The following is a 19,621-nucleotide window of genomic DNA, read 5'->3' as shown; positions in this document are numbered from 1 at the left end:
TATGGGCCAGCCACTGTATTAAGCAGCTTAAATGCATTATTTCATAGTGATTCCCATCTGGGGCTTCCCAGGTGGTTCAGTGGTAAATAATCCTCCTGCCAATGTAGGATATGCAAGCTCAATCCCTGGGTTGGGAAGATCCCCTGGAGAAGGAAGTAGCAACACACTCTAGTGTTCTTGCCTGAAAAATCCCATGAACAGAGGAGCCTGGTGGGCTATAGTCCAGAGGGTTTAATCCATGAATCACCTGCGTTAAGTGCACAAGTCTTTTTTAAATGTATTTTTATTGAAGTGGAGTTGAATTACCAGGTTGTGCCAATTTCTGCTGTACAGCAAAGTGTAACTCAGTTATGTGTATATATGTACATCCTTTTGGCATGTTCTTTTCCATTTTGGCTTATCACAGGATATTGAATATAGCTACCTGTGGTATACAGTAGGACCTTGTTGTTTATCCATTCTTTTTATACCAGTTTGCATCTGCTAATCTGAAACTCCCAGTTCAATCCTCTCCCACCCCTACCCACCTTGGCAACCACCCTTCTACTCCTTATGTCCGTGATTCTGTTTCTGTTTCATAGAGAGGTTCATTTGTGCTGTATTTTAGATTCTACATATAAGTGACATCATATCGTGTTTGTCTTCCTCCTTCTGACTCACTTCACTTAGCATGATAGTCTCTGGTTGCATCCATGTTGCTGCAAATAACGTTATTTCATTCTTTCTTATGGCCGAGTAATATTTAATTGTATATATATATACACCATATTTTCTTTCTCCATTCACTGTTTGATGGGCCTATGAGTTGTTTCCATGTCCTGGCTATCGTGGACAGTGCTGTCAGTGTAAGGGAGCATGTATATTTTTGAACCATGGTTTTGTCTGGATGTATGCCCAGGGGTAGTATTGCTGGATCATATGGTAACTCTAGTTTTCTGAGGAACCTACATACTGTTTTCCATAGTGACTGTACCAACTTATGTTCCCACCAACAGTGTCAGAGGGCTCCCTTTTCTGCACACCCTCTCCAACATTTGTTACTTGTAGACTTTTTAACAATGGAGTTTCTGACCAGCATGAGTTGGTTCCTCACTGTAGTTTTGGTTTGCATGCCTCTGATAATTAGCAATGCTAAGCATCTTTTTCATGTAAGTGCACATGTCTTAAATGTACAACTTGATGCATTTTAAAGTGAACATGCCTGGGTCATCATCACTGGGATAGAGGAACTCGAGAAATCTCCTCAAACCATGTCATAGTCAGCCTCTGCCCAGACTACCACTAGTCTGAACTCTATCACATAAATTCGTTTTGCTTGTTTTCAATCTTCATATGAATGACATGCAATATATCCTGTCTTATACCTGATTTGCTTCACCTGTATGATTCACCTGTAAGATTGTCATGTATAGCAGTACTTCTTTCTTTTACTATTGTGCAGTATTTCATTGTGTGGCTCTACCATAATTTATCCATTCTACTGATGATGGACATTTGGGCTATTGAGTATACTGTGAATATATAACATTCTTGTACATGACTTCCAATGGACTTAATCATTCATTTCTGCTTGGTGTATGATCAGAGATCAGATTTCTGGAGGATGTTTATCTTCATTCAGTACTAAATAGGGTCAAACAGTTTTCTAAAGTGGTTACATCAGTTGACATTCCCACCAGCAATGTACTGGTGTTCTGGTTGATCCACATTCTTGATAATACGTGGTGTCATCAGGCTTTAAAATCATATTCATCCTGATGAGTGTGTAGAGGTATGGCATTCTATTTTAATTTGCGTTTTCCTAAAAATGAATGTTGTACACCTTTTTATATGTCTAGTGGCCTTTAGATAGCCTCTTTTCTAAAGAACCTATTTTTTCAAGTTAGAATGCATAATAATTGAATTGTCTTTTATAGATTTGTAGCGGCTTATTATGATTTTGAATTTGGTCCTTAGATATATGTATTACAAATATCTCTTCCTACTCTCTGTGTTGCTTTTAAATTGCTTTTTAATTGTGTTGCTTTTTCGTTTCTTGTCATTGTCTCTTCATGCAGTTCTCAATTTTAATGCAGTCCCATTGGTCAATTTGTTTATAGTTAGTACTTTTTGTGCCCTAAGAAGTCTTTGCCTACCACCAGGTCATGAAGATATTCTCCTAGATTTTCCACTAGAAGCCTTATTATTTCTCATGCACATCTTCACACTCCAATTCCTTGTGTATATATATCATAAACAAATGTGATATTTCTTTGCATATTTTTAGTTTTATATAAATAATATATAATAACATATTATAACATAGTAATATAATAACCCTGGTGGCTCAGTGGTAAAGAAACCGCCTGCCAGTGCAGGAGATGCAGATTCGATCCCTGGATTGGAAAGATTCCTTGGAGAAGGAAATGGTAACACACTCTAGCATTCTTGCCTGGGAAGTCCCGTAGACAGAGGAGCCTAGCAGGCTACAGTCCGCGAGGTCGCAGAAGAGTCGGACATGACTTGGTGACTAAACAATAACAGCAAATATGATAACATTCTACAATTTCCTTTTTGCACTCAATAGTGCATTTAGGAGATTAATCTTTGTTGATATGTGTAGCTTTCACTCATTCCCTTTCACTGGAGCACACTTAATTACACTGTGTATATATAACGCCATCTGTTTACCCTTTCTTCTCCTTATGGATGTTTGGTTGCCGCCAGCATTCATCACCACAAGTCATGCTCCTGTGTATCCACATGCAGGTGCCTCCTTGCATGAGAGTGTCTGTGGGGTGCTTGCCTCCCCAGTGAAGCTGTGGCTTTAGAGCTATAGAGACTCAGCACTCAGGGCTGCTGAGGAACAGGACTGAGGAGAGAGATGGGTGAGTGGGTGTGGGGGCTGGGCGGGGGGGGGCCAGGTAGTCCTGGCTCTGGGCCCCTACCTGTTTCAGCCAGAACAGATCTGCTTTCATGCATTAGGATTTGCAGTTCTGTTAACACTTTTTGTTTGAAAAATGGATTCTGCTTTAAAAAACAAAAACAGCATGGAAACCGAGTGAAAGTATGGTTCGCAAAGTGTTACAGGCGCCACTGGGCTGTGTGAACCGCGAGGAGGCAGTTGGTTGCCCTCCTGCCCAAGCCAGTCTGCCCCTCTGCTGCCTTGCTCGGCGCTGTCCACAGACTCTTCACGTGCAGCCCCCCCTTTTCTTCTCTGCAGCTAGACTCCATTGTATCTTCAGTGTCCAGCGCAGTAAGCATTTGATGATGGATTGACTAACGGATAAACTTTTGAATAACTTAGCACCATAGTCATCTCATACTAGTACCTTTTACAGTACACAAACAAAAAAACTTTTATTTTCTTATTTTCTAAAAAATTGTTATTTTGGGAACTTTCCTGGTGGTCCAGTGGTTAAGACTTCACCTTCCAGTGCAGAAGGTGTGGGTTCAATCCCTGGCTGTGGAGCTAAAATCCCACATGCCTCATGGCCAAAAAACTGAAACATAAAACAGAAACAATATTATAACAAATTCAATAAGGACTATTAAAAAAAAGAAATTTGTTTAAAAAATTAAACATTCTTATTTTATATTGGAGTATAGTTGATTTACAGTGTTGTATGTTTCAAGTGTATAGCCAAGTGATTCAGTTATTTATACACGTATATCCATTCTTTTTCAGATTCTTTGTTCATATAGAACAAACCACTTTTGTATCTGTCTTTCCCTTCAAATCAACCTGGGGCTTTCAGGGTTACCAGCTTCACAGAGGTGAATACTGAGGGTCAGGGAGGTGAAGAAACTTGAGGTCACATGATTGGTAGGTGGCAGATTTGAAACTTGGACCCAGGTGTTTGAATCCTGGCATTGGGCCCGTTCCGCTAGTGTGTGTGGCCTGAAAACACGGCCTTAATCCAGACATCAATTAATAAGTAACCTGTGCATTACCCTCTGCAGTTTCCGAGTACTCCCCACAGCCCTTCTGTGGCTGGATGCACCCCACCTTTTTTCAAAGATGGGGAGACTAGTGATAAGAGGGTGGAAGTATCTCACCCAAAGCTGCACACTGTGGAGCAACTAAGCTGTGTTCGCCGCCCAGCTCTTTCTGCGACCCGCTCTGCTCCTTCCCTCACCTTCACTCCTGGTGCAGGGCCCGGAGGCATCTGGGGACAGGCCGGCTCCTTGGCAGCCCTCCAAGTCCAGCCTCCTGCAGCCTGAAGGCCTCACCCTCCCTGGCAGGCCCAGGAAACGGGTTGGCTCTGAGCGGCTGAGCAGCCCCTCCCATGAGGCCTGGAGTTGTTTTTCTTATCTAAATAAACTCTGCACAAACATGGCCGCATTACTCATGAGTAAGTTATTTGCAATAGCGTGTTCCAGAGATGGGGAAATTAGTTCACACTGGAACCACGTCTTAACTTGGTAAATGAATGGGGAAGAGGAAGAGTTTTAGACCCAGGTCAGTGGAATCCCAAACCTACTCTTTTGGGCAACCCCCCTCTACCTCAAGCCTGGGAAACATTTTTGCACCTGGTCCTACACCCTGTGGGCCCCATGAAGGACAGGCAGCTCTAATCTGTGCCCAGGGGAGAGGGCCAGTGAGCTCCGAGGGCCCAGGACCCTGTCTCCCATGGTGTCCACATTTTCCTGCTAGCTTCTTGTTTTAAGTATTTCTTTAAAAAAATTTATTATTCTTGTTGTTATTTTATTCTTTTTTTTTTTTTTTTTGCTGTGCCATGCAGCATGTGGGATCTTTGTTCCCCCACCAGGAATTGAACCCATGCCCCCTGCATTGGAAGCACAGAATCTTAACCACTGGACTGCCAAGGAAGTCCCACCAGCTTCTTCAGGCAAGAGGATAGGGAAGCTTTGCTTTATCCTCTGGCCTTTTGTGAAATGGGTGCTGAAATCAGTTCAGTTCAGTCACTCAGTCTTGTCCAACTCTTCAAGACCGCATGGACTGCAGCAGGCCAGGCCTCCCTGTCCATCACCAACTCCTGGAACCAGCTCAAACTCATGTTCGTGGAGTCGGTGAGGCCATCCAACCATCTCATCCTCTGTTGTCCCCTTCTCCTCTTGCCTTCAATCTTTCCCAGAATCAGGGTCTTTTCCAACAAGTCAGTTCTTCTCATCAGGTAGCCAAAGTTTTGGAGTTTCAGCTTTAGCATCAGTCCCTCCAATGAATATTCAGGACTGATTTCCTTTACCATTGACTGGTTTGATCTCCTTGCAGTCCAAGGGACTCTCAAGAGTCTTCTCCAACACCACAGTTCAAAAGCATCAATTCTTTGGTGCTCGGCTTTCTTTATAGTCCAACTTTCACATCCATACATGACTACTGGGAAAATCATAGCTTCGACTAGATAGACCTTTGTTGGCAAAGTAATGTCTCTGCTTTTTAATATGCTGTCTAGGTTGGTCATAGGTTTTCCTCCAAGGAGCAAGCAGTTACCATCTGAAGTGATTTTGGAGCCCAAGAAAATACAGTATGTCACTTTTTCCATTGTTTCCCAATCTATTTGCCATTAAGTGGTGGGACCAGATTCCATGATCTTCATTTTTTGAATGTTGAGTTTTAAGCCAATTTTTTCACTCTCCTTTTTCAACATCATCAAGAGGCTGTTTAGTTCCTCTTCACTTTCTGCCATAAGGGTGGTGTCATCAGCATGTCTGAGGTTATTGATATTTCTCCTGGCAATCTTGATTCCAGCTTGTGCTTCATCCAGCTCAGCATTTCTCATGATGTACTCTGCATATAAGTTAAATAAGCAAAGTGACAATATACAGCGTTGACGTACTCCTTTCCCAATTTGGAACCAGTCCATTGTTCCGTGTCTGGATCTAACTGTTACTTCTTGACCTGCACACAGATTTCTCAGGAGGCAGGTCAGGTGGTCTGGTATTCCCATCTCTTTCAGAATTTTCCACAGTTTGTTGTGCTCCACACAGTCAAAGGCTTTGGCCTAGTCAATAAAGCAGAAGTAGATATTTTTCTGGAACTCTCTTGCTTTTTCTATGATCCAATGGATGTTGGCAATTGGATCTCTGGTTTCTCTGCCTTTTCTAAATCCAGCTTGAACATCTGGAGGCTCACGTACTGTTGAAGCCTCGCTTGGAGAATTTTGAGCATTACTTTGTTGGCAGGTGAGATGTGTGTAATTGTGTGGTAGATGAACATTCTTTGGCATTGCCTTTCTTTGGGATTGAAATGAAAACTGACCTTTTCCAGTCCTGTAGCCACTGTTGAGTTTTCCAAATTTGCTGGCATATGGAGTGCAGCACTTTCACAGCATCATCTTTTAGGATTTGAAATAGCTCAACTAGAACTCCATCACCTCCACTAGACTTATTTGTAGTGATGCTTACTAAGGCCCACTTGACTTTGCACTCCAGGATATCTGTCTCTAGGTGAGTGATCGTGGTTATCTGGGTCAGGAAGATCTTTTTTGCATAGTTCTGATTATTCTTGCCACCTCTTCTTAATATCTTCTGCTTCAGTTAGGTCCATACCATTTCTGTCCTCTATTGTACCCATCTTCGCATGAAACATTCCCTTGGTATCTCTAATTTTATTGAAGAGATCTCTAGTCTTTCCCATTCTATTGTTTCCTCTATTTCTTTGCATTGATCACTGAGAAAGACTTCCTTATCTCTCCTTTTTATTCTTTGGAACTCTGCATTCAAATATATATCTTTGATATAAAAGGCGTGTCTTTCCTTATTTCCTTTGCCTTTAGCTTCTCTTTTTTTCTCAGCTATTTGTAAGGCCTCCTCAGACAACCATTTTGCATTATTGCATTTCTTTTTCTTGGGGATGGTCTTGATCATCACCTCCTGTACAGTGTCGCAATCCTCCGTCCATAGTTCTTCAGGCACATTGCCTATCAAATCTAATCCCTGGAATATTTGTCACTTGCACTGTATAATCATAAGGAATTGGATTTAGATCATACCTGAATGGTCTAGTGCTTTTCCCTACTTTCTTCAATTTAAATCTGATTTTTGCTATAAGAAGTTCATGATCTGAGCCACAACATCTGGTTTAACTAAACTCCTTCAGCTACTGGAGCTGGTTCTTTCACAGAGACTCTGGGCTCAGGAGCTGTTATGTAAATGAGGATATGGTGCCTGGCAAATCACCTTTGTTGTTATGACTGTCTCAGGTACTCAAGTGTGGGAAAGAGAAGATGCTGAACGTGGCTTATGCTGGCCCACCACCAAATGTGTGCTGTGTGTGTGCTAAGTCGCTCCAGTCGTGTCTGACCGCTTGCCACCCTATGGACTGTAGCCTGCCAGGCTTCCTTGCCCATGGGATTCTCCAGGCAAGAATACTGGAGTGGGTTGCCATGCCCTCCTCCAGGGGATCTTCCTGACCCAGGGATCGAACCTGCGTCTCTTGTATCTCCTACATTGGCAGTCGAGTTTTTTACTGCTAGTGCCACCTGGGAAGGCCTTCACAGCTACTCTGTCAGGTGCGTTTATTACCTCATCTTGTAGTGAGGGCCTGAATCTCAGAGAAGCTCTGTGATATGCTCAAGGTAGATGAGGAGTGGATCATAAACCTTGGACAGTGGGGTTTGCATTTGCAAAGGACCCTTGGAGATAAGGTCTTAATAGAATTCCTGGAAATGCTGGGAAAGGAACCTTAGTCCTCGACTCCTAGTTCAAGAAACCCTGGTTTCAGCACAATGTTTCTCAGGGGCCGTTTCTAGTCCCAGACTGGAGTATATTGGTCCCATGGAACATGGGAACTACACTTGACTTCTCTCCAGAACTCTGGACTGTGGTACCTGGGCTATGTGGTCACAGGGACCCCTTTGTCCTCTTTACCAGCTTCAGAATGATGGGCCCTAGGTTGGAGAAGCTGTGGCTATTGCATGGTGTGGTCCTTGTCCTGGGGGCCTTTTCTCATCGCCTTGCCTGCGGACAGGGCTGGGATGAGACCCTGAGACACCCTGAGAGAGAGTCAGTCTCCACATACCACATTCCAGCAAAAATAGTCTAAACTTGATAATGTGCCTCCCATCCATGTGTGCTGAACTCAAGTAGCTTTTTCTAGAGATTCTGCTTGTAAAATCCTGGGTGAATGCAAGAAAGTTGAATTTTTCTCCTTGGCTGCAAGAGGGGCAGGAGGGGGAGGGTGCTTTGCAGCGGGCTTAAGCCCCTTCTTGCTCTGTCTCCTGGGTTCCCCCATCTGCCAAGAGGGTCTTACACATAGTGGGTGCTCAGCCCCCATATTCTGAATTGAATGATGTATGCTCACTTCCCAAAGAGAACTAAGTCTAAGCTGTACTGTGTGAGGTGTGGGCAGAGAGTCTGTGCCAGCCTAGCTGAGGCACACACGTGCACATACACACGTACACACACATGCATGGGGAGGAGGCATAGGATAACACTGTGTGTGAACTCATCCACCCTCCTCAGTTCCAGCTTAAAGGGACAGCAACATTAAAATGTGTTGTTCCCTCTCCTAATTAATATCTGAGTTCAAGGGTCTTCCTTGGAGGGCCAATGGTTAAGAATTTGCCTTCCAATGCAGCGAGTGAGGATTCAATCCCTAGTCAGAGAACTAAGATCCCACATGCCTTGCCGCCAAAAAACCAAAACATAAATCAGAAGCAATATTGTAACAAGTTCAATAAAGACTTCAAAAAAAAAAATTTCCAAGTTTGGGATCCCCACACTTACCTAGGTGCGAACTGAGCCCTGATGCTGACTCTCCTTTACGGACAAGTTTCTCACAGAAGCATCAACTGCTAGCCCTGAACTGAATGGCTAGAATGCTGGGCCTGGAACCCACAGCTTCACAGAAGATGCAGCTCCATAAAGGGATTTTAGGGTTTCCTGATGCAGCCCCAGGCAGATGCATGATATGGGTATGCTTTCCTACTTAAAACCAGCTCTGCTTAAAAAATAACATTGGAGGCAAAAATACACTTAATGAAGGTGTGATACACTGCAAAACCACTGCCAGTGGGATTTGAGTTTGAGAGGGAGTGTATAATTGTGTGTGTTTTAGACATTAAGGTAATGTGGCCTCACTTGGAAAAATCTGAGGGGAGTAGAGAGCGACCTGTAAAAATATGAGTCCATGCTGGTCGGGAGTTTACCTCCACCCTTGCTAGCTAAACTGTAGCATAGTTAGTGTTTATGTACGCTCATTATTTTCCTTCATTCCATCAAATATTTATGGGAAGGCTGCTTTGTGTCAGGCAGTATCCTGAACACTTGGTGACATACCTGTCAATTAGACAGATGAGTTCTGATCTGTGTATTCAAGTCAGTGGGAACAGCACTTGTCTTTTCTGGCTGTTGAATTAACCTACCTGCTACCCAAGGGCAGGAGGCCAGGCTCCCCTGGAGGCGTATTTTCCACCCATCGTCCTGAACAGGGGTGCCTACTATGGAAGCTGAGGCACGGGGCCCAGCAGGCTGACAAACGCACGCCCTTTCCATCTTTCACCCCCTCTCCTTGGCTTCTCTCCTGGGCCTCCTGGGCGGCCTTGGCAGGAAGGGGCCCTGAGAGTTTAGCTGTTGATTGAAGCTGACAAGGAGTCGAGGTGTTTTCCTCCCACAGTCATTTGCATTGAGTTAGGGGATTCCCAGAGACCAGAGGATGCATCTTTATCAGTGAATTAGAAGGTCAGAGCTAGAAGAGGCACAGAGGCAAACAGGCTCCAGCTGGAGGAACAGCAGCTCCATGGCAGAGTTTCAACAAGGATCCCAAGGCAGAAAAGAACTCAGAAAGCCATGCTGCCATGATGTCTGCCATGGGTGCAGAGAAGGGTGTTTGCGTCTTGTATTTAAACTCAAGGCCACTCCAATCCCTTCCTTTTACAGACGAGGAAACTGAGACTGGGGATGTAAATAATAATACAATACAATACAAGCTACAGCAGGTCCACTGATAGAACCAAACCCTCCACCTTCCCAGCCCCTCCCCCACGCCAGCACTCCAGTCAGTCCGTTCTGCTGCTGCTTAACCAGGTTTCAAGCCCTTCGTAGAGAATTCCTCCCCAAGTCACAACCATTCTTTTCATCTGCGGGTGAGGCTGGTCCAGATCAGGAGTTGACCCTCATAATGCATGCTGCTCCTATGTCCCTTTTGGTCCCTGACCTTTCCTAGTGATTGTTCGGGGGCAGTAAAATGCAGTGCCACGGAAGCTGAATCCATACCAGGAACTACAGGATTGTGGTCCAGGTTGCCTGGATTTTAGCAATTGGCACCTCAAGCCAATCTTCACGTAAATCCTCCCACGCATTCCCTACAGACTGGCTTTCTGACATCCCCTAGCTCAGTGGCCAAACAAGCATGGGGCTGAGAGTCTGCAGTGTAAGTCAGGATTCTACATTTTAGTTATGAGACCATGGGCACATCGTTTAATCTTTCTGGGCCTCAATTGCCTGACTATTAATTCAATTCATCACCAAACTTTTATTGAGTGCATTCAGTGGGCTCAAGCACAGGTGTTGGGGTGAGAAAAATATCACAAGGGCTTTGACCTTCAAGGCATTTAAAATCTGCTATAATGAATTAATTATTGAGATTGGTGCAAAAGTAATTGTTGAAATTTGCTGCTTGATATTGGGATACTTTCTTAAATAAATGTGATTTTGTTATATATCATTTTAATGCACATTTCTTTCATTTTTTTGCTAATAACTTATTATTTGCTGTTTATATCTATTTTAGACTAGGTAAATGATATTAGACAAAGAGCAAATTCGAGCAATTTTCTTATTTGAGTTCCAAATGTTTTGTAAAGCAGCAGAGACAGCTCACAACATCAGCAATGCATTTGGCTCAGGAACTGCTAATGAATGTATAGTGCAGTGGTGGTTCAAGAAGTTTTGCAAAGGAGACAAGAGTCTTGAAGATGAGGAGCATGGTGGCTGGCCCTCAGAAGGTGACAACATTCTCTGGTTGTTCAGCATTTGAAGCAAATTCAGTTCAGTTCAGTAGCTCAGTCGTGTCTGACTCTTTGCGACCCCATGGACTACAGCACCCCCAGGCCTCCCTGTCCAGATCAGAAGGGTGAAAAAGCTTCATGAGTGGGTGCCTCATGAGTGGACCACAAATCAAAAAAAAAAATCATCATTTTGAGGTGTCATCTTCCCTTATTCCACACAACAACAACAAACCATTTCTTGATGGATTGTGATGTGAGGCAAAACGTGGATTTTATATGACAACTGGCAATGACCAGCTCAGTAGTTGGACCAAGAAGAAGCTCCAAAGCACTTTCCAAAGCCAAACTTGCACTGAAAAAAGGTGATGCTCACTGTATGGTGGTCTGCTGCCAGTCTGATCCACTACAGCTTTCTGAATCCCAGTGAAACCATTACTTCTGAGACGTGCGCTCAGCAAATCAATGAGATGTACCAAAAACTGCAATGCCTGAAGCCAGCATTGGTCAACAAAAATGGCCCAATTCTTCTCCACAACAACATCCAATGGCATGTCACACAACCAACGCTTCAAAGTTGAATGAAATGGGCTATGAGGTTTTGCCTCATCCACCATATTCACCTGACCTCTCGCCAACTGACTACCACTTCTTCAAGTATCTCGATAACTTTTTGCAGGGAAAACGCTTCCACAACCAGCAGGAGGCAGAAAATGCTCTCCAAGAGTTCACTGAATTCCGAGGCAGGGATTTTTATACTACAGGAATAAATCAACTTATTTCTCATTGGTGAAAATGTGTTGGCTTGCAATGGTTTCTGTTTTGATTCATAAAGATGTGTCTGACCCATAATGACTTAAAATTCATGGTCCAAAACCACAATAACTTTTCCACAATATTTTAACAATAACCTTTAATAAATAAACAGATAAATGCACAAATAAGTCCTAAGTATGAGCATAGAGGTATGAACAGGATAGAGGAGGAAAGGCTTTGTGAAGTGGGCGCTGCTCCAATCTAGACTTGGATGGAAGGCGTGCTCAACTAGTTGAAGGGGTGGAATATGGAGATGGGAGGGATGGAGAGGACACCAAAGTCAAGAAGGAGTGGTGTGAGCAAAGACACTGTGGTGCAAAAAACCCAGGGATATTTGTAATGTGCCTGGAGAAAGGATGTGATGTGGGTGAAACAAGAGAGTTGAGGGTGCAGACAGACTGGCCCCATCACCCAGCGCCGTCACTCCATATGAAACACTATGGATTCTGTTCTCTAGAAGTGTGCTGTCCAACAGGGGAGCCACTAGCCACACATGGCTATTGAGCACTTGAAATGTGACCAGTCCAAACTGAGATGCAAGCATAAAGCACACAACAGATTTCAAAGACTGCACAAAAAAAGAATATAGAGATAATTTTTAATAGTGTTTACATGTTAAAAATGATATACTGGATATGTTGGGTTGTGTGCATGCTACGTCGCTTCAGTCATGTTAACTGACTCTTTGCCACCCCATGGACTGTAGCCTACCGGGGCTCCTCTGTCCATGGGATTTCCCAGGCAAGAATACTAGAGTGGATTGTCGTATCCTCCTTCAGGGGATCTTCCTGACCCGGGGATCGAACTCCCATCTTCTGTGTCTCCTGCATTTCAGGCAAATTATTTACCACTGAGCCCTATGTTGGGTTACATCAAGTATATTAACTTCACCTGTTTCTTTTTCCTTTTTAAAAAATAACATAGCCTCAGTAACATTTAAAATTACATAGGTCACTTGCATATATTTCTACTGGACAGCACTGCTGTAAACAACTGAAATCATTCTTTATAAATTACCGAAAGCATTTTTTTACAAAGCAGGGAAATGTAGATGCAATTTACGCTTCTGGAGTGCTCACTCTGGCTGCAAGTAGAGAAGGAAGACAATTAGAAAATTATTGTAATAATTAGTGGTGAGCCGTGATAGGGACCTGAATTAAGATGGAGGCTGGGTGATGGGAGGCAGATCCTATAGGGTTTGGTGGCAAATTGGATACAGGGGTGAAAGAGGGGAGGAATTTCTAGGTTATTGGGTGATTGGAGACAATGGTGATGCCCCTGAGGATGGAAGGCTGAGAAGCAGGTTCACAGAGGAAGCTGACGACCTCAGTTCTGAACATGAACTTGAGATGACTGTGGGCCTCTAATTCCAGGTGACAGTTTGAGACTTGAGCTCAGGAGAGGGGTTGGATTGGATATTTAGATTTTGGGGTCAGTTTTGAAAGATCAGGCAAGACTCAAGCAGAATACGATCACCCAGGATGGTTGTTTTCGTTTAGTTGCTAAGTCATGTCCCTTTCTTTGAGACCCCATGGGCTGCAGGACATCACTCCTGTCCTCCACTGCTTCCCAGAGTTTGCTCACACTCATGTCCATTGAGTGAGTGATGCTATCTACCATCTCATCCCTTCCTGTCCCCTCCTCCTTTTGCCTTCAGTCCTTCCCAGAATCAGGGTCTTTTCCAGCATCAGGTTTACACAGGGAGAGAATGTCAAAGGAAAGCAGCAAGTGCCTGGCCCCGGGGAACATCAGCACCTATGGGAGGGCAGGAGGAAAAGATTGAAAAGTGTTTCCTTGTACTGCCTGCCAATAGCACCGCCCTGTGATTCCTCTCCCCTATACTCAGAGATCTTTTAGTAGAGACCCTATTTCACTTTTTGATTTCAGAAGAAAACAAAAAATGTCACAGCAAAAGCTGAAGCTCTCTTGAGTGGCTCTTGATGACTAAGTCAGATGTCAAGAAAAATTCTACCCCAGATTCAATCTCACTTTATAAAGCTGTTAGGATACAGCTGGTACAGTAGCTTTTCAGGGGGCCATTTGGTAATGACTCCATAAGTAGCCATTCTCCTTCTAGGGACTTACTGTAAGAAAATAATCAGAGAGACACACAAATGCATATGTACAAAAGTGTTTAAAGCATCACTTTTTATAATGCTGAATAAAACTGGGAGCCACTTAAAAGTCCACTTGCGGGAAAGTGGCTTCATACATTATGATAGACCCATGTGACAGGCTGCTCCACACGCATTCAAAATAGTGGAGTAACAGAAAAAGGTATTCATGATATATTTAGTGAAAAATCAGGGGGTTGTAGTGTGATTATCTCTAGTCTGTGGTCATTGTTTGTCCTCATCATGGTTAAGAACAAGGACTGTCCAGCAGGTATCTTGGCTTGTCTGAGCAAGGCCAGTCTCTGAACGTCACCTCATCAAGTCTCAGTGTCCTCTTCTGGAAAGGGCAGGGTAATGACACCAGCCACAGGCAGCTGCAGAAACTAAGAGTTAATCTCATTCATGTGAAGCACTGAGAGCAAGGCTTAGCATTTGTGAGACGTCAGTATGTGTTAGCCTTTATTATTACTTTTAAAGACATCTTTATTGAGCTGTAATTCACTTAGCATACCATTCACCCACTTAAAAATGAACAAGCCAGTGGGGTTTAATATATTCAAAGAGCTGTGCAACTATCACAATAGTCAACTTTAGAATATTTTCATTCCCCCAGAAAGAATCTCTGTACCCCCTGGAAGTCACTCCCACCCTCTACCAAGCCCCCAGCAGCCTGTGACCTACCTCTGCCACTGTAGATTGGCCTAATCTGGGCAGTTCAGAGAAATGGAACCCTATAGTATGTGGGCTTTAAAACAGCAGCAACAGCCTAACTCATGTCTTGAAGCTGGTGTCCCACCCTCTGGTCAGACTGAATTGCTTGGGAGAGGGACAGCTTTTCCCATTTTATTCTTTCAAGGTCTGAGTCAACCCCAGGAGGTTTGTTTCCAGATGCTGGGGTGTATCTAAGGGACAGAATATTCTAGATATGTATGTTGTTTTGAGAAATGAGGACTCTGTTTCTCTTTTAACATGGCCCATGTTTGACTACACAAAGGCACCAACAGACCACCCGACCCACTGCCCCAAGCATCAGTCACCCTCTCAGACCTGAGCAGACAGTCCAAACCACCCCTGCCTCATTCCCTCCAGGATCCACATTCCCTACCCTGGATAAACCCAACTGTGCTTTCACCCTACACATTGCTGTCTTTCTTTAAAATCTTTATTTAAGTTGAGGTATAACTTTGATATAGTATCTTCCATTCGCGTACAGTGTAAAAATAGCTTGCCAATATATTAAAAAGTAATTTAAGGGCATACAGTCTCACTGCTCCTCTAGAACTGTATTTTTATTTCAGCACACCACTCCTTGTTGGCTGTTCATATGCACGTGTGCTTTTAAAAATAAATGCAATTATATGACCCAACAATTGCTGCTTTAGGGCCACACTGTAAACTGAACTCTGGACCGAGAGAAATCCTGGGCCTGAGCCAAGGCCACATTTGTGACTCTTATTATCCCAGAAAATAGGAAAGAGAAAACACAGTGACCTCTACAAATATACACTCATACATGGTACAAAGACAAAGACACAGAAACACATGAACCCAGGAAGGAAATTCACACAGCACATAACCGTTTCACTTAAACATATGGGGCTGGGCTCTGTGAAATAATGTGATCTGAACAAGACAGATCTCAGAGGCATGGGCGGACAGACATTTAGCGCACACGCACCTGAATCTCAACAACACCTGTGTAAACACAGAGTGATCAACACACCAGGACATACACAGGTGGTATAATCAAGTACACACACACTCACGCACACGACTGTACACCTACCAGGATCCTCTCCTGGCCCCTGACTCCCAGGCCTGAACACTGGGAAGGAGCTTCTTCAGGAAAACTCAAAATAGCTCTGTGAACCCTGCCCTGGGCTCCAGCCGCCTGCCCACAGGCCCATCCTGTCCTCCCTCAAAGCCCTGGCCCCATGCCTCAGTCTGTACCCAGCAGCGGGTAGCAATGCCTACCCCTGAGTCCAATCCCTCACCCCAAATCTCCTCCTATCAGACCTGGCCTCTCACCTTATCATCCTTGGACCCAACACCCGAATCCTACACTCCAACTTCCCTACACACAACTCCTTCCAGCTCCCTTCTCCCAAGGACTGTCTGTAATCAACCCTAGGAACCTTACTCTGGGGGGCTCTGGAGACAGAGGGTCCATGCTGGGCTGGCAGTCAGGGGTCAGCCATCCAGTTTGGACAATAGCAGCTTAAATTCTTCAGTCTGTGGTCCCTCCTCAGCAACAATAGGAACCATTTTTGGGGACCGAGAATTTCAAACAAGATGCTATCCTAGAAGTCTCTGCCCAGAGCCTGGCCTAGAGCAGACGTGCAAAGGGTATTGGTCCCCGCACCCTCAGTTCCCCGAGCTGTCAGGCGGGGGCAGCATCCGAGGCTGCGGGTTCCTAGGGGTGGCCCTGGGGCAGGCATTTTAAATAATTTTGACTGGGTTCTCCAAATACGAGAGATCCCCATCATTGGTTGGAAGGTGCTGGGAAGCAAAGGCTCTGTCTTGGTTTATTTTGTGGTGGTTTAGATGTTTTGTCTTTCTGCTGATTGACTGACTGGATGTGCCGTGCAAGATCTTAGCTCCCTGACCAGGGGTAGAATTGGCACCCTCTGCATTGTGGAGTCTTAACCACTGGGCCACCAGGGAAGTCCCAAAGACTGACTTTTGAGAGAGCTAGAGAATAGTTAGGCTGCTGAGTACATTGTACTATTGCAGCTTAAGTGCAGAGAGTGAGGTTAACAGATTCCTCAGTACCGCACAGTACTTCATCATTACAGACCCATGGATGTACTTATTTTCCCCCTCTAGTCTCCCCTCCAATTCCCATATGCTTACCCTCAAACACCTATTCTGTTGTGTTCAATGTGTATTTTTTCTATTTTTATTATGGTAAAATACAGGGAACAAAATTTACCATTTTAACCATTTTAAAGTGTATAGTTCTATGGCATGGTTGTACAATCATCATTACCATCCATCTCCAAAATTTTTTCATCTCCCCATCTCAAATGCTGTACCCATTCATTCCCTTCCTCCCCCCAGCCCCTGGCAACCACCATTCTACTTTCTGTCTCAAAAATTTGACAGTTCTATGTACTTAGTGTAAATGGAATCATATGGTGTTTGTCCTTTTGCGACTGGCTTATTTCACTTAGCACAGGGTCTTCAAGGTTGATGCTCATTGTGACATGTGACAGGATTTCTTTCCTTTTTAAGGCTGAATAATATTCTATTGTATGTATAGACCATATTTTGTTAATGCATTCATCCCTCAATAGATACTAAAGTTGCATCCACCTCTTGACTATCAAGAATAATCCTGCTACGGACATGCCTGCGCAATATCTGTGGAATCTCTGCTTTCACTTCTTCTGGGGTATACACTCAGAAGTGACATTGCTGGATGAAGTGGTAATTCCATGTTAACTTTTGTGAGGAACCACCATACCATTTTCCACCTTGCCACTAGCATTGCCCAAGGGTCCTAATTCCTCCATATCCTCACCAGCACTTACTATTTCCTCCTTTTCTAAGAGTAGCCATCCTAAAGAGTGAAGTGATTCAATGTGTATCTGTTTATATGACTTCTTTCAAAACGTATACAGTTGTTTTGTGCCTATGTAACTTTTTACACAAGTAACATAGCATTATTTCTGTCATTTTCTGTGTTGCTATCTTCACCTTGAACTGTTTTTAAGACACAGCCATTTTTCTCCTGTACGCAGAACTCATTGCTTATAATTTGTGCATAGTACTCTACACTGAGCACCAGCTATATCCAAGTGTATTGAAAATGTCCTGAGTGCTTGTAGAAAGCTCTCTGCATGTGTTGTTTGATTCCTTACAGCAATCTTAAGAGGAAGATTATTATTATTCCCATTCTATAAGGAAACTGATACACAGAGTTAAGGGACTCGCCTGAAGTCACACAACTGGAAAGAGGAGACTAGACATTTTAACTCAGGTCCATTTGGTACCACGAAGAGAACTCACGTGTGTTAAGGGCTAAAGAAAGAGGACTAGCTGCAGACAGAGGCTCCCTCTCAGGTGAGGGCATCCTGCCGAAAGTTCTAGTCCTCACTAGATCCTGACTCATCTCCAGGTTGTGAATCACCTCCCTTCACCAGATGTCACTTTATGTCTGTGTAAAATGAAGACAGGAACAATTTTCTTGCTCTTTTGAGATTCACCACTTATTGATTAAACATCCTTTAGCTAACAGAAAACTCATCAGAATTGAAGGCAGGTGTTTGTTTCTTTCCAGTGTTCCACCCGGGAGCCATGCCAAACACATGAAAATCTTTTGGCGAATCTGCTTGTGAGGCTCCTCCCCCATAGGACTAACTATTCCCAGAAAAACGGAGGCGCTGCCTCCGGCCCCATCCCATCTCTCTTGAACTTTGTGCTTACCCCGATGAAAAATTAACTGGGCTGATGTTTCCTTTCCAGGGACAGCCTCTGCAGAAGCCGGCCTGGCTGGGCCCCAGGAGCACACGCGCTAGAACAGAGTTCCTCTCCACCCAGAGCCGCCCACCCTCTCACCTGCCAAAGTCAGGGGAATATGTGGGGTTCTTGGGCACCCAGAGGAATCTGCTCCTTAGCCCTCCAGTTTTATGAAACTGGACTGATTTCTCTAACTCTTCTAGTGGAGAAACTGAGGCCAGAGGAGAAAGGAACGCCCAGACAAGTCACTTGTTGGCCTCACACGTGGAGCCAGCCCTGTTTTCTGCGTGCACCAGCTGTCCACCGAGACCAGCAAAGATAATGCAGGAGAGCAAGCTTCAGCCACACTGACTGCTGACTAGTCACTGCCTCCTTTCAGGAAAACGAGAAGGCTGACCAGGGGGCCCTTCCCATGTCATGATTCAGAGACTCAGGGACATGCCAGGCCCTTCTACTACCTGCAAAACTCAGATCTCTCTTAGGCTTCTCACCTTCATAGTATACATTACACTTCACTACACATGGCTCTGCCCTGAAGGAGAACAGTTGTAATGCCTTTTCTAGATTCATAAGAAGAACTGTGTGCTTCATTCTTACAGCTGAGAAAATAGATGCTTGGTGGGGTGAAGGGGTAGAGAGAGCCAAGATTAAAAGCCAGGTCAGTCATTGATGAAGCTTGAGGTCTTTTTGCTGGATGCCTCTCAATAGTGGGGCCCGCCTGATGCAATGTCCAGGTTAATATGAACGGTTTACACAAGGGCCCGTTTCTCACAGGCACACATCTCCTACCCCTTGGTGCTTCTTTAGGTTGGGAGGCTAGGGCCCTTAGTCTTTCATTTCAGCATTTTCAGAAATGAGTAGGATGGCACATGGAGGTGCTCTGTAGATGTGCGTGTCTAACTGAACCCTGCTCCCCACTTCGCACCTTTCTCCATGGCACTAACAGCGGCTGTATTGACTGTTGGTGAAGCTTTTCACATCGGACTCCCACAACCACCCTAAGAGATTGAGAGGAAAGCTATCTCTAGCCTGTTTTCCAGGTGAGCAAACATTTCTTTAGTATCACAATAGTGCACCTGTGTAAAGAACGTTGGTTTTGCAGAGCTCCATCTGTGATGTCACCTACCTCTACAACTCTAGAAGGCAGCTAGCTGGGTGCAGTGTGGGCCGAGGCCTCAAAAATCACTGGTTTGTAGCCTAACTCTGCAGCTAGAGCTCTCCAGTATTATAATCTCTGGGCCTCGGGTACTTCAGCTGTAAATGGGAGACCAGGGACATCTACTTCAGGGGTCACTGTGAAGATGAAATCAGGGGGCAGCACTTTCTTCATTCTACCTGGAA

This window comes from Capra hircus, chromosome 10 (assembly GCF_001704415.2).
Source record: "Capra hircus breed San Clemente chromosome 10, ASM170441v1, whole genome shotgun sequence".
Lineage (NCBI taxonomy): Eukaryota > Metazoa > Chordata > Mammalia > Artiodactyla > Bovidae > Capra > Capra hircus.
This window is presented reverse-complemented; position numbering follows the sequence as displayed.